This window comes from Bufo bufo, chromosome 9 (genome assembly GCF_905171765.1).
Source record: "Bufo bufo chromosome 9, aBufBuf1.1, whole genome shotgun sequence".
In the NCBI taxonomy this organism is placed as follows: domain Eukaryota; kingdom Metazoa; phylum Chordata; class Amphibia; order Anura; family Bufonidae; genus Bufo; species Bufo bufo.
Genome location: NC_053397.1, coordinates 93145718 through 93162294, shown reverse-complemented (window position 1 = coordinate 93162294; position 16577 = coordinate 93145718).

Sequence of the window (16577 nt, the reverse complement as noted above, 5' to 3'; positions counted from 1 at the left end):
TATAGCTGGCTAAGTGTACATCTATACACATGACAGCTGCCCCAACACACCCAGCACTGCTATATCTCTATATGACAGCTGTCCCAGCACACTCAGCTCTGCTATATCTCTATATATGAGCAGCTGTCATGTGTATAGATGTACACTTAGCCAGCTATAACAGTAGAAGTCTCATATTTTTTCAGTCAGCAGCAAGGCATCTCTTATGTCCTTGTGGTTAGATGCTTTGCCTCTGATACAGAAGGTCATGGGTTTGAATCCCAGCAGAAACCTTTTCTGAAATACAAGCACTGACTCCATATATGGACATACAGGGCGGGACACAGGAAGAGGCTGCATCGCATCGCTGACATGGAGGTAAGTAGAAGTGTTTATTATTTTTTTTAATACCCGACTGTTACTGCCATGGGGGGAGCGGGGGGCACTTGATACTGGCACATGGGGGGAGGCACCTGATACTAGCACATGGGGGGGGGGGGAGAGAGGCACCTGATACTGGCACATGGGGGGAGAGGGGTTGGCACCTGATACTGGCACCTGGGGGGGAGGGGGGGTTGGCACCTGATACTGGCACCTGGGGGGAGGGGGGTTGGCACCTGATACTGGCACATGGGGGGGAGAGAGGCACCTGATACTGGGGGGGGGGGGTTGGCACCTGATACTGGCACATGGGGGGGAGAGAGGCACCTGATACTGGCACATGGGGGGAGGCACCTGATACTGGCACCTGGGGGGGGAGAGGCACCTGATACTGGCACATGGGGGGGGGGGAGAGGGGTTGGCACCTGATACTGGCACCTGGGGGGGAGGGGGGTTGGCACCTGATACTGGCACATAGGGGGGAGAGGCACCTGATACTGGCACATGGGGGGAGGCACCTGATACTGGCACCTGGGGGGGGGGGTTGGCACCTGATACTGGCACATGGGGGGGGGGAGAGGCACCTGATACTGGCACATGGGGGGGAGAGGGGTTGGCACCTGATACTGGCACCTGGGGGGGAGGGGGGGGTTGGCACCTGATACTGGCACATGGGGGGGAGAGGCACTTGATACTGGCACTTTTTTTGTGGGGGGGGGGATGGCACTATGATACTGGGACATGTGGGGGGGGGGAGGAGAGAGGCACTTGATACTGGCACATGATGGGGGGGCATTATGGGGGACACTAGGCCGGCAGCCTATCAGAGGCCGGACACTGAGGGGCATCTACTGGGGCACTATATATGGGGCATTTTATACTGGTACATTATGGGGGGGCACTAGCAGGGAGGGGGGAGAGGAGCACTATGGGGGAATTTACTGGGGGCACTATATAGGGGTATTTTATACTGGGACATTATGGGGGCACTATGGGGACATTAGCTCAACTGGGGGCATTACAAGGGGGTATTTTTGCACTGTCACATTATAAGGAGAATTATTACTACTGGGGGGGGGCATTATGGTGGGCTTTATTACTCCTCCATGGTATGACCCCCTAGTAGCAGCACCAGACTCTCCCTGCTCTGCGACCCCACTGCCCCTTCTCCAAATCCTTATTATGAAATCTTTCTCATTAGGATAAAGCACATCAGCTCCACCGAGCCCCCGGCCAAAGTGTGGAAGTGGTGTCCGAGATCCCCAAGGGCCAAGTAACTGTAAGTTTTCATGTGAAATATGTTTATGTTATACACATATAGCCTACACTGTGCCACACAATATACAGTATACCGCTACACTGTGCCAAAGGAGTGGGGTTTACACAGGAGGAGGGAGGTGCGAAGTGCGCTGGGGGGGGCCCTTACAAATATTTGCTGTGGGGCCCAGTCACTTCTAGTTACGCCCCTGCACGTTGTGCTCAGGTTGAGAACGTTTATGCCTCGCTTCAGGCTCTCATTGCACAGTGTGCAAACCACTCGTGTCTTGTCGTCAGCACATTGTCTGAAAAACTACCATGCCAGGGAACTCCTTGGAGCTGGCTTTGGTGTGCTCGGTCCCTTGCTGCGGTGGGCAGTAGCAGGCGAACTGTTCACAGGACGGCCGCTCCTCTTTTGCACCCTGCTCCCTCTTCTGCTGTGCTGGTGGCTCTGTGCGACCACCGCCTCTTCCTCCGAACTACATAGGTCACTCAACAAAAAATAACCCAAAATGTCCCAGCAGAAGGGGCGGGGGGATGATATCCACCCTTTTACGGAAATAGTAAACCCCGGGGGTGGGACACATAGAGATAAGACTCGGTAAGAAGCTCCCGAGTAAACTGGCAGAAAAAAAGGAAAAGGAGCTCATGTTACCAAAAAATATATTGTTTATTAAGGCATGATTAAAAATGACATAAGTAAAGCCAATAAATAAATGGTGCCATGGACATGATGAAAAGTCGGAGCGGAGGACAGAAAAAGAAACCCCTGACGAAGGTACGCCGAAACGCGCGTTGGGGTAGCGCCACCCTGGTCTTTTCTTAGCACACGGCTCTTCATTCGGTGAGTCCCTGTCTCCGCTTGTTCCCCTCTGTTTTATTGTTATCACCATTACTCTTATTTTCCATTGCTCATTGGTCTACAGCATTACTTTTTGTTCTACTGTCTGCTTGCATACCAATGATTTATTTACAGAGGTGTTCATGCGGTTGACATGTGTCTCACCTGGTACTTTATTCTAGCAATATTCAGTACATGGTTTAGAGCATTGTCTCTGCATTGTTGTCCATGTCTCTTCATTATACATTGTACCATGCTTTGTTGATCCGTGTGCTTGTTCTTCCGGGGTGGCGTTTCTTTTTCTGTCCTCCGCTCCGACTTTTCATCATGTCCATGGCACCATTTATTTATTGACTTTACTTATGTCATTTTTAATCATGCCTTAATAAACAATATATTTTTTGGTAACATGAGCTCCTTTTCCTTTTTTTCTACATAGGTCACTCGCATGACCTTGATTCCATGTGGGGTCGAGGACCTTATCGTCCTCCACATCATCTTCCACCCAGTCTTCACCCCTGCCCTCCTTGTCGGTCTGCACACTTTCGAAAGCCCCAGCAGTTGGCACCTGTGTTTCGTCATCATCCGAGACGTGCTGCGATGGTCCTCCCATGTACTCATCTTGAAAGATAAGTGGTTGGGCATCGGTGCACTCAATCTCTTCCACTTCTGGGGCAGGGCTTGGTGGATGGCCTTGGGAAACCCTGCTAACAGAGTCATCAAAAAGCAGAAGAGACTGCTGCATGACTTGGGGCTCAGACTGCTTGGCTGATTTGCAAGGGGGTGAGGTGAAAGACTGATGGACATCGGCTGCAGGTGCCAACTCTGATCTTTCAGCAGGAGACTGGGTAGGATACAATGTGAATGAACTGGAGCCACTGTCAGAAACCCAATCTACTATTGCCTGTACTTGTTCAGGCCTCACCATTCGTAGAGCCGCATTAGGCCCGACCAAATACCGCTGCAGGTTCCGTCGCCTACTCGCACCTGAGGAAGGAGTTTCACTTGTGCGTGTAGCTGGCACAGATCAACTACGTCCTCTCCCTGCAATAGGAGCTCCACCAGCAGCACCACGACCTGGGCCATGTCCCTTATTTGATGCTCTCCTCATATTTCTCAAATTTAGGATCTTGCCCCAAATGGGTGTTGAATTAATAGCAGAATAGAACGAAAGTATATACAGGGTGTATCTCACACGCCCTAAACCAGACTAGGCCTCAATTAAATTTGTTTGCCCAAAATGGCTGTATTTCAAATACCTGAATAGAACCCCTGTATTTGAAGGGTGTATCTCACACGCCCTGAAACACACTAGTCTGCAATTAAAGATTTGTGCCCAAAATGGCTGTATTTCAAATAACTGAATAGAACACCTGTATATAAAGAGTGTATCTCAGGCGCCCTGACCCACACTAGGCCGCAATTAAAGATTTGTGCACAAAATGGCTGTATTTAAAATACCTGAATAGAAGCCCTGTATTTAACCCCCTTAGCCCCCCTAGCTTAAACACCCTTAATGACCAGGCCACTTTTTACACTTCTGCACTACACTACTTTCACCGTTTATTGCTTGGTCATGCAACTTACCACCCAAATTAATTTTACCTCCTTTTCTTCTCACTAATAGAGCTTTCATTTGTTGGAATTTCATTGCTGCTGACATTTTTACTTTTTTTGTAATTAATCAAAATTTAACGAAATTTTTGCAAAAAAATGAAATTTTTCACTTTCAGTTGTAATTTTTTTTTAAAAAAACGACATCTATATATAAATTTTTCTCTAAATTTATTGTTCTACATGTCTTTGATAAAAAAAAAATGTTTGGGTAAAAAAAAAATGGTTTGGGTAAAAGTTATGGGGTTTACAAACTATAGTACAAAAATGTGAATTTCCGCTTTTTGAAGCAGCTCTGACTTTCTGAGCACCTGTCATGTTTCCTGAGGTTCTACAATGCCCAGACAGTAAAAAAACCCCCACAAATGACCCCATTTTGGAAAGTAGACACCCTAAGGTATTCGCTGATGGGCATAGTGAGTTCATAGAACTTTTTATTTTTTGTCACAAGTTAGCGAAAAATTATGATTTTTTTTTTTATTTATTTTTCTTACAAAGTCTCATATTCCACTAACTTGTGACAAAAAATAAAAACTTCCATGAACTCACTATGCCCATCACGAAATACCTTGGGGTGTCTTCTTTCCAAAATGGGGTCACATGTGGGGTAGTTATACTGCCCTGGCATTTTAGGGGCCCGAATGCGTGAGAAGTAGTTTGTAATCAAAATGTGTAAAAAATGCCCTGTGAAATCCGAAAGGTGCTCTTTGGAATGTGGGCCCCTTTTCCCACCTAGCTGCAAAAAAGTGTCACACATGTGGTATTGCCATACTCAGGAGAAGTTGGGCAATGTGTTTTGGGGTGTCATTTTAAATATACCCATGCTGGGTGAGATAAATATCTCTGTCAAATGCCAACTTTGTATATAAAAATGGGAAAAGTTGTCTTTTGACAAGATATATTTTTCTCACCCAGCATGGGTATATGTAAAAAGACACCCCAAAACCCATTGCCCAACTTCTTCTGAGTACGGCGATACCAGATGTGTGACACTTTTTTGCAGCCTATGTTGGCAAAGGGGCCCACATTCCAAAGAGCACCTTTCGGATTTCACAGGGCATTTTTTACACATTTTGATTACAAACTACTTCTCAAGCATTCGTGCCACATAAATGCCAGAGCAGTATAACTACCCCACAAGTGACCCCATTTTGGAGAGAAGACTCCCCAAGGTATTTCGTGATGGGCATAGTGAGTCCATGGAAGTTTTTAATTTTTGTCACAAGTTAGTGGAATATGAGACTTTGTAAGAAAAAAAATAAAAAATAAAATCATCATTTTCCACTAACTTGTGACAAAAAATAAAAAATTCTAGGAACTCGCCATGCCCCTCACGGAATACCTTGGGGTGTCTTATTTCCAAAATGGAATCACTTGTGGGGTAGTTATACTGCCCTGGCCTTTTAGGGGCCCTAATGTGTGAGAAGTAGTTTGAAATCAAAATCAGTAAAAAATGCCCTGTGAAATCCGAAAGGTGCTCTTTGGAATGTGGGCCCATTTGCCCACCTAGGCTGCAAAAAAGTGTCACACATCTGGTATCGCCGTACTCAGAAGAAGTAGGGCAATGTGTTTTCGGGTGTCTTTTTACATATACCCATGCTGGGTGAGAGAAATATCTCGGCAAAAGACAACTTTTCCCATTTTTTTTTTATACAAAGTTGGCATTTGACCAAGATATTTATCTCACCCAGCATGGGTATATGTAAAATGACACCCCAAAACACATTCCCCAACTTCTTCTGAGTACGACGATGCCACATCTGTGACACTTTTTTGCAGTCTAGATGCGCAAAGGGGCCCAAATTCCTTTTTAAGAGGGCATTTTTAGAACTTTGGATCCCAGACTTCTCACGCTTTAGGGCCCCTAAAATGCCAGGGCAGTATAAATACCCCACATGTAACCCCAATTTGGAAAGAAGACACCCCAAGGTATTCAATGAGGGGCATGGCGAGTTCATAGAATTATTTTTTTTTTTTTGGCACAAGTTAGCGGAAATTGATATTGAGATATATATATATATATATATATATATATATATATATATATATATTTTTTTTTCTCACAAAGTCTCCCTTTCTGCTAACTTGGGACAAACATTTCAATCTTTCATGGACTCAATATGCCCCTCAGCGAATACCTTGGGGTGTCTTATTTCCAAAATGGGGTCATTTGTGGGGTGTTTGTACTGCCCTGGCATTTGAGGGTCTCCGCAATCATTACATGTATGGCCAGCATTAGGAGTTTCTGCTATTCTCCTTATATTGAGCATACGGGTAATGAGATTTTTTTTTTCCGTTCAGCCTCTGGGCTGAAAGAAAAAATGAACGGTACAGATTTCTTCATTCGCATCGATCAATGTGGATGAAAAAATCTCTGCCAAAAAAAAAAAAGGAGGGGAAAGGCGTCTGCCAGGACATAGGAGCTCCGCCCAACATCCATACCCACTTAGCCCGTATGCCCTGGCAAACCAGATTTCTCCATTTACATCAATCGGCGTGAATGAATAAATCATTGCCAGGATTTTTTATTTATTTTTTAATATACAAAGTGTTTGCCAAAGTATATGAACACCGCCGCCTCCTCAGCTCATATGCCTCGGCAAACGTATCTTTTACTGCAGAGGAGAAATCTCGTCTTGCAGCGCCGCATACACCGACTTTTGTGTAATCTGACAGCAGCGCAATGCTTCTGTCAGAATGCACATCAGTGCTGCAGCTAGTCGATCGGTTGGTCCACCTGGAAGGTAAAAAAAAACAAAACAAAAAAGAAAAAACCAGGCCGCAATGCAATAAATTTATTAACTTTATAATAAAATTTGAACGGAACATATAAACTTTATTTAACTTTTTGAACAGAACGTAAACTTTTTTGCTTACCGGTGTTTTTTTTTTTTTTTTTTTTTACCTTTATAGGACAAACCTCTCCTTCCCCATGGGACAATGTGCAAAGCGCAAATCGCCCAAAGATGTGGCGAAGTACATTATGCACTTTGTCCCAGGTGAAAGGAGAGGCTTGCAGCAGCTGTGAGTGTAAGGGCCCTAATAGCCCTGTGTGCCTGTCCTGTGAGATGCAATCCCTTTGCTAATTGTACCTGTGTGTGGTACTTCCGGAAACACTCGTCTAAGCATAGGGCAGGGAGGTCAGGGCAGTCAGGACAGAAATAGCGGGTGTCACGCCTTATTCCACTCCTGCTACAGACACGACATCTTTTTCGGGGTGACGGTTGGGTTGAGGTACCAGCAACGACATTGGGGAAATGTCGCTCGTGTAGACTGCTCACTACACTGGTGGATGGGGCCACGGAACCTCCTGGATACAGGAGGTTCTCGATGATCTCTTCCTGAAATTTGAGGAAGGATCCTGTTCTCCCAGCCTTACTGTAGAGAACAAAACTATTATATGCAGCCAATTGAATCAAATATACAGACACCTTCTTATACCAGAGTCTGGTGCATCGGGAAACTAAATAGGGAGCCAACATCGGGTCATTGATGTCCACCCCTCCCATGTGAAGGTTATAGTCGTGGACTGAGAGGGGCTTTTCAATGACACTGGTTACCCGTTCAATTTGAATTGTCGTGTCTGCGTGAATGGAGGAGAGCATGTAAACGTCACGCTTGTCTCTCCATTTCACCGCGAGCAGTTCTTTGTTACACAAGGCAGCCCTCTCCCCCCTTGCAAGACGGGTGGTAACGAGCCATTGGGAAAGCCCCGGCGACTAGGTCGCATGGTGCCACAGCAGCCAATCTGTTCTAGGAACAAATGCCTGAAGAGGGGCACACTTGTGTAAAAATTGTCCACATAAAGATGGTACCGCTTGCCAAATAAGGGTGACACCAAGTCCCAGACTGTCTTCCCACTGCTCCCCAGGTAGTCAGGGCAACCGACCGGCTCCAGGGTCTGATCTTTTCCCTCATAGATTCGAAATTTGTGGGTATAGCCTGTAGCCCTTTCACAGAGCTTATACAATTTGACCCCATACCGGGCGTGCTTGCTTGGGATGTATTGTTTGAAGTTAAGGCGCCCGGTAAAATGTATAAGGGACTCGTCTACGCAGATGTTTTGCTCAGGGGTATACAAATCTGCAAATTTGATGTTGAAGTGGTCTATGAGGGGCCGAATTTTGTGGAGTCGGTCAAAAGCTGGGTGGCCTCTGGGACGGGAGGTGGTGTTGTCGCTAAAGTGCAGGAAACGCAGGATGGTCTCAAATCGTGTCCTGGACATAGCAGCAGAGAACATGGGCCTGTGATGAATTGCGTTCGTGGACCAATATGACCGCAATTCATGCTTTTTGGTTAGACCCATGTTGAGGAGAAGGCCCAGAAAAATTTTAATTTCGGAAACTTGGACTGGTTTCCACCGGAAAGGCTGGGCATAAAAGCTTCCCGGGTTGGCGGCTATAAATTGAGTGGCATACCGATTTGTTTCTGCCACGACTAAGTCCAAGAGCTCCGCAGTCAAGAACAGCTCAAAAAATCCCAGTGCCGAACCGATCTGAGCTGTCTCAACCCAAACTCCAGACTGGGCGGTGAAAGGGGGAACCACAGGTGCGGCTGAAGTTGGGGACTGCCAATCAGGGTTTGCCAGCACCTCAGGGACTCTAGGGGCTCTACGGGCCTGTCTGTGTGGTGGCTGTGACGGGGTAACTATTGCACGTGCCACCGTACCAGCTTCAACTGCCCTTCTGGTGCTCGCCACTTCACCATGTTGTACGGCAGTGCTGGTGCTAGGTCCAGGATGGGCTGTGCTGCTGGTGTATGCCTCACCACGTAATCCGACAGTGCCAGTCCCACTCTGCTGCCCTTGAAGAGGATCCTGTGCAACCTGTGGTCTAGCGACACGGGGCCGGGTACGCCTGGTGCTATCAGGGACCTCAACCTCCTTGTCCGAACTTTGGGTCAGACTGCCACTGCTTTCTACAGGTTCATATTCTGACCCGCTAGATTCGTCAGATGAGGGTTCCCATTCCTGATCTGGGGCTAAGTGTGGTGTTTGGTGGCTACTCACTGTGATGTGTGCTCCTCTGCTGGGACCAACCGACGAAAAGGACCAGCAGAGGAGCACAGAAGCTATTTAACACCTTATATTTATAAATATAAGGTGTTAGATGGCTTCTGATTTGATTTTTTGAAAATCGCCAGCCTGCCAGCAACGATCATTGGCTGGCAGGCTGGTGACAAAATACTCCTTTAACTTTTGCCGGCCCGCGATGTGCATGTGCGGGCCGGCTCTGACCGAAATCTCGCGTCTCGCGAGATGACGCACGGATGCGTCCAGGAGGAATGAATCGACCGCCGCCAGGACGCATCCGTGCGTTAGGCGGTCGGAAAGGAGTTAAAGGGTGTATCTCATATGCCCTGACCAACACTAGGCCGCAATTAAAGATTTCTGCCCAAAATGGCTGTATTTCAAATAACTGAATAGAACACCTGTATATAAAGGGTGTATCTCACAATGACATCTGCAGCAAAGGCTGCCAAATATTTTTTTTTTGCCCAAACTGGTGTTTGTTTAATACTGAATATGACAGCAGTATATAACCCTGGACTTTCAAACGTTTTGATGCTGCAAGGGCACAACAATTTCATTAAACCCTCAAACTGATTTTAAAATTGAGAGATTAGTCAACATGTTTTACGGTGTGGAACATGTCTAAGCCCGGGCACCACGCCAAGGTTTCTCAAGTAGCCCGGGACCTAACACTCTCCTACCTGAGCCGTTTGGGCAATACCAGGAGCCAGTGGGCAAATTACAGGAGCATCAGGCCGACTCACAAACAGCAATGGGAGGAGGGAGGAGTCTGCAAGTCCCACTCCAGACTGGCTGATATGTCCCAGGCTTTACAGGTGCACCTAGATGTGGCCTGTAAATGGAAAACAGGCACATTTAAATTGGAGTTTATACACCTCCAGGATTCTATATATACAAACTAAAAAGACAGGTTGGCATTCGCAGGAGGTGCTCAAACCCACATGCAGTTGTGCATATATATAGGGGAGCAAATCCTGCACTTGTGGCCCGTTGCTAATGGCAATCCCCAGCAAAATGCATACGGTGGAGGATGCCCGCGGCGAACCACAAGTACCACAATAGACATCCTACACAGGGTAACAAGTGTGTGGTGCCCAGGCTTAGACATGTTCTACACCGTAAAACATGTTGACTAATCTCTCAATTTTAAAATCAGTTTGAGGGTTTAGTGAGACTGCAGAGTGCACCTATCTTTGTTATTTTGTTATATTGTTATATTAATTAGCACATCCGCACTTGTTACCCTGTGTAGGATGTCTATTGTGGTACTTGTGGTTCGCCGCGGGCATCCTCCACCGTATGCATTTTGCTGGGGATTGCTAGCAGCAACGGGCCACAAGTGCAGGATTTGCCCCCTTATATATATGCACAACTGCATGTGGGTTTGAGCACCTCCTGCGAATGCCAACCTGTCTTCTTAGTTTGTATATAAGGGCACAACAATTGTGTATTTTATTAATAGAAGAATATAAGCCCTGTATATACAGGGTGTATCTCACACGCCCTGAACCAAACTAGGCAGCAATTAAAGATTTGTGCCCAAAATGACTGTATTTCAAATATCTGAATATAACCCAAATATATAAAGGGTGTATCTCACAATGACATATGCAGAAAAGGCTGCCAAATAAACTTTTTTTGCCCTAACGGGTGTTTGTTTAGTAACTGAATATGACAGCAGTATATAACCCTTGAATTTCACACGTGCTGATGCTGCAAGAGCTGTAAAATGGTGTATTTTGGCCAAAAAGTGTGTTTTTAAAAACCCTGAAAATTATGGCTGTATTTCTAGCTGAAATTGCACACTGACTAATCCAGATGTGGTATATTGCCAAAAAGTGTTTTTTTTTTTACTAACAGAATATGAAAGCTGTATATATTAAACTTGAATTTCACACTTGCTGTAAAATAGTGGATTTTGGCAAAAAAAAAGTGTGTTTTTAAAAACCCAGAAAATAACGTTTGAATTTCACATGTCCAGATGCAGCTAGGGATGTAAAATAGTGTATTTTGCACAACAAGGGTGTATGGCTGTATTTCTAGCTAACATTGCACTGCCTAATCCTGCAAATGCACCAGATGTTGTATATTGCCAAAAAAGGGTGATTTTTTACAACCAGATTATTAGTGCAGTTACTCAAGCTTGGATTTCTATGTCACAAAAGCTCAGATGCAGTACTGGTGCACTGAGCTTGCATAAAATGGCAGCCGCCGCCGCCCACCTAACTAGCAGACGGATAAAAGTTTTTGTTTTTTTTTGGTCAATGGGCTCTGGGCAGCCTTTCAAAAAGCGCAGAGAAATCGCCGAACACCAAACCCGAACACAAACTTTTACTAAAATGTTCAGTTTACAGTTTGGGTTCGCTAAACCCTACTGTTCACTAAAAATGACATGACCTCATTCTGGAGGTCAATGCAAATTCAGCAATATCAAAATTGTATAGTTTTTATTTTGTTTTACTACTAAAAATAAAAACCTATGAAAAAAATAAAAATGTTCTTTGCATTGCCATTTTATGACTTTTTTAAAAGACTAACTCCACAGCATCTTTTAGGCCTCATTAGGGGTCTGGAGCCTGCGATCTTCTGACCTTTGTCCCAAAGACCACAATAGAATACTATGGCAGATATGGGATTCTGAAACACTGTCTGCTGAGTCATGCCTCACTCGTGGATTTACAAGCAGTCTCAGAAGCCCCCATGCTGTCATGCTATCTGATTGGAGCCTTCCTCTGCCTAACCCCATAGATGTTAAGATCATTATTAACCACAGCATCTGAGGGGTTAAATGACTAGGTGGTTTGGCATCATTTCCGATCCCAGTCATTGCAGCCTGTTGCCTGCTGAATTATACACCAGAACCCGCTGCGTACAGAGAAGGTTCAATGCACCAACTAGCTCCATAAAGCCCCTTAGCCTCTTAAGGACACAGGGCGTACAGGTACTCCCTGATGTCTTGGTACTTAAGGACACAATAAATTAGCAGGCACCCTGGGTCAATGCCAAGGGGGTCCTGCAGATTAACCCCTTCTATGCCGCTGACCGCGGCATAGAAGGAGTTAGTGTTTGAGTGAGCCCATCGAGTCCCCGCGCTGCTGTGGCGGGGACTCGATGTCTCAGAAGGCAGCCCGATGCCGTGCAGAGGCTGCCCAATGCCTTGCACGGCATTGGGACCTGCCTTCTATGGGTGCCGAGGAGATCCAGCCTCAGGCTAGGTCTCCTAGGCAACCTGTTAGTGTATAATTCAGTGTCATACACTGACAGGCAATGCATTACAATAGCAATGTATTGTAATGCATTGCAGAGGGGATCAGACCCCCAAAAGTGAACATCAAAAATAAAGTAAAGAAAAAAAAAAGTAAAAAAAAAGTGTTTTTAATAAAATTAATAAAAGTAATAAAATTAATAAAGGTAAAAAAGAAAAAAAACACCCTTTGCCCTTATTTTGTAATAAAAAACAGAAAGAAAAAAACCCCACACATATTAGGTATCGCCACGTCTGTAATGACCAGCTCTATAAATATATCACATGATCCACCCTGTCCGATATATACCATAAAAAAAAGAAAACAAAAACGGTGTAAAAAAAGCTTTTTTTGTCACCTTACATCACAAAAAGTTCAAAACCAAGTGTTTAAAAAGGCGTATGCCCCCCAAAATAGTACCAATCTAAACATCACCTCATCCCACAAAAAATGAACCCCTACGTAAGACAATCGCCTAAAAAAAAAAAAAAAAAAATATGGCTCTCAGAATATGGAGACACTAAAACATGATTTTTTTTGTTTTGTTTTAAAAATGCTGGTATTGTGTAAAACTTTGGTAAATAAAAAAAAGTATACGTATTAGTTATCTCTGCGTCCGTAAGAACCTGCTCTATAAAAATATCAAATGACCTAACCCCTCAAGTGAACACCATAAAAAAAAACGGTGTGAAAAAAGCAATTTTTTGTCACTTTACATCACAAAAAGTGTAATAGCAAGCGATCAAAAAGTCATACTAACCCCAAAATAGTGCCAATCAAACCGTCATCTCATCCCGCAAAAAAAAATATCCTACTTAAAATAATCTCCCAAACATTGAAACAACTATGGCTCTCAGACTATGGAGACACTAAAACATGATTTTTTTTTGTTTCAAAAATAAAATTATTGTGTAAAACTTACATAAATGAAAAAAAAGTAGACATATTAGGTATTGCCGCGTCCGTAATAACCTGCTATATAAAAATATCACATGAACTAACCCCTCAGGTGAATACCGTAAAAAATAAATAATAAAAACTGTGTAAAAAAAGAAATTTTTTGTCACCTTACATAAAAAAATGTGTAATAGCAAGCGATCAAAAAGTCATACGCACGCCAAAATAGTGCCAATCGAACCGTCATCTCATCCCGAAAAAAAATGATCCCCTAAACAAGACAGTCGCCCAAAAAATAAATAAAACTATGGCTTTCAGAATGTGGAGACACTAAAACTTTTTTTGGTTTTAAAAATGAAGTTATTGTATAAAACTTACATAAATAAAAATAATTGTATACATATTAGGTATCGCCGCGTCCGCGACAACCTGCTCTATAAAATTACCACATGATTTAACCTGTCAGATGAATGTTGTAAATAACCAAAAAAAAAAAAAACGTGCCAAAAAAGCAATTTCTTGTTACCTTGCCGCAAAAAAAGTGTATTATAGAGCAACCAAAAATCATATGTACCCTAAACTAGTACCAACAAAGCTGCCACCCTATTCCGTACTTTCTAAAATGGGGTCACTTTTTTGGAGTTTCTAAGGGGGTGCATCAGGGGGGCTTCAAATGGGACATGGTGTAAAAAAAAACAGTCCAGCAAAATCTGCCTTTCAAAAACCGTATGGCATTCCTTTCCTTCTGCGCCCTTCCGTGTGCCCGTACAGCGGTTTACGAACACATATTGGGTGTTTCTGTAAACTAAAGAATCTGGGCCATAAATAATGAGTTTTTTTTGGCTGTTAACCCTTGCTTTGTAACTGGAAAAAAAATATTAAAATGGAAAATCTGCCAAAAAAGTGAAATTTTGAAATTGTATCTCTATTTTCCATTAAATCTTGTGCAACACCTAAAGGGTTAACAAAGTTTGTAAAATCAGTTTTGAATACCTTGAGGGGTGTAGTTTCTTAGATGGGGTCACTTTTATGGAGTTTCTACTCTAGGGGTGCATCAGGGGGGCTTCAAATGGGACATGGTGTCAAAAAAACAGTCCAGCAAAATCTGGCTTCCAAAAACCATACGGCGCACCTTTCCCTCTACGCCCTACTGTGTGCCCGTACAATAGTTTACGGCCACATATGGGGTGTTTCTGTAAACGGCAGAGTCAGGGCAATAAAGTCACAGTCTTGTTTGGGTGTTAGCCCTTGCTTTGTTAGTGGAAAAAATGGGTTAAAATGGAAAATTAGGCAAAAAAATGAAATTCTCAAATTTAATCCCCATTTGCCAATAACTCTTGTGCAACACCTAAAGGGTTAACAAAGTTTGTAAAAATCAGTTTTGAATACCTTGAGGGGTGTAGTTTATAGAATGGGGTCATTTTTGGGCGGTTTCTATTATGTAAGCCTCGCAAAGTGACTTCAGACCTGTAGTGGTCCCTAAAAATTAGGTTTTTGTAAATTTCAGAAAAATTTCAAGATTTGCTTCTAAACTTCTAAGCCTTGTAACATCCCCAAAAAATAAAATATCAATCCCAAAATGCTACAAACATGAAGTAGACATATGGGGAATGTAAAGTCATCACAATTTTTGGGGGTATTACTATGTATTACAGAAGTAGAGAAACAAACTTTGAAATTTGCAAATTTTTCAAAATTTTTGGTAAATATGGTATTTTTTTATGCAAAAAAATGTACTTTTTTGACCCAATTTTAGCAGTGTCATGAAGTACAATATGTGACGAAAAAAAAATCTCAGAACGGCCTGGATAAGTCAAAGCGTTTTAAAGTTATCAGCACTTAAAGTGACACTGGTCAGATTTGCAAAAAATGGCCAAGTCCTTAAGGTGAAATAGGGCTGTGTCCTTAAGGGGTTAAGGGGTTAAAGTAGTTGTGCAGGCCATATATATTGATGACTTATTGTCAGGATAAGTCATCAATATCTGATCGGTGAGAATCCGACTCCTGGCCTCCCCGCTGATCAGCTGTTTTGAAGAGGAGGCGGTGCTCCATGCAAGTGCTTCTTCTTCTTCATTACACTATGTGTCATCTCTGGATAAGTGGCATGCTGTAATTACAAGTACTCGCTCCATTCAACATAGTAATATTGCCATACACTGCATTAGTATTTTATTTTAACGCAAGCAATCCAATGATTGCAAGTCACCCTGGAGGAGGCCTAAAAACAAAGCTAAAACAAGTAAAATATTTGAGAAAATTCAAAAAGAATACAGTAATAGGAATAGCTGCATCCATAAATGCCTAAACTAATAAAATATAAAAGTATTTATTCTGCATGGTGAGCACCACATAGAAAGATAATGTGTTATTGTATAAACGCTGTAAAAATGAAACCCATAAAACAATTCCACACCATTAATAATTTTGTTTCCAACTTTTTAGTACATTATGTCGGATATTAAATAGTGCCTTTAGAATGTACAACTTGCTACTCAACAAAATAATTGTCATGGCGGACAGGATACAAGATACACAGAATATAAAAAAACAAGTGTCTAGGCAAGAAGCTGGGGATAAAGGTCACCTCCTGACAAATCCCTACCAGCTCTCCCTAGACTTCTATGCCCACGTTCAGACCCTGAAGATGGGAATAACGTGTCCTCGTGCCTGGGATGAAAATTCCCTAAAATCCCTAAGATGGTGAAAGGGGGAAAGAGGCAGCCTGCTCCCTCAGACCTGGAGGGGGCAGGCGTCTCTCTAACAGCCTAGACAGACAACCACAAGAAAAACAAAACTAACTAATCTTTACTGAGCAGGATCAGCAAATCCTTCCTTCCTTCCTCTGAACCAGACAGAAGCTATAACCCGCACAGGACACTGGGAGTGGGCATAATTTAAACTCAAACCAATGACCCCACCCAGTGCACTTAAAGGGAGGCGGATATAGCTCAACTCCAAAACAAAAACAAAAGGCTACACACGTGCTGCTAACCTGGCAGACCTCTGCACATGGCCTGAGCAGGGCATGACAGTACCCCCCTTCTACGGGTGACCTCCGGACACCCCAGGCCCACTTTATCCAGGTGGGATCTGTGAAAATCCCTCACCAGTCGGCTGGCACTAACATCCACAGCCGGAACCCACATCCTCTCCTCAGGGCCGTATCCCCTCCAGTGTACCAGGTACTGAAGGGAACCCGGAAGAACTCTTGAGTCGAGAACCCTGGAGATCTCGAACTCTAAATTTCCATCAACCAGAACAGAGGGAGGAGGCAATGGTGATGGTTCCACCGGTTTCACATATTTCTTCAGTAAAGACTTGTGAAACACAT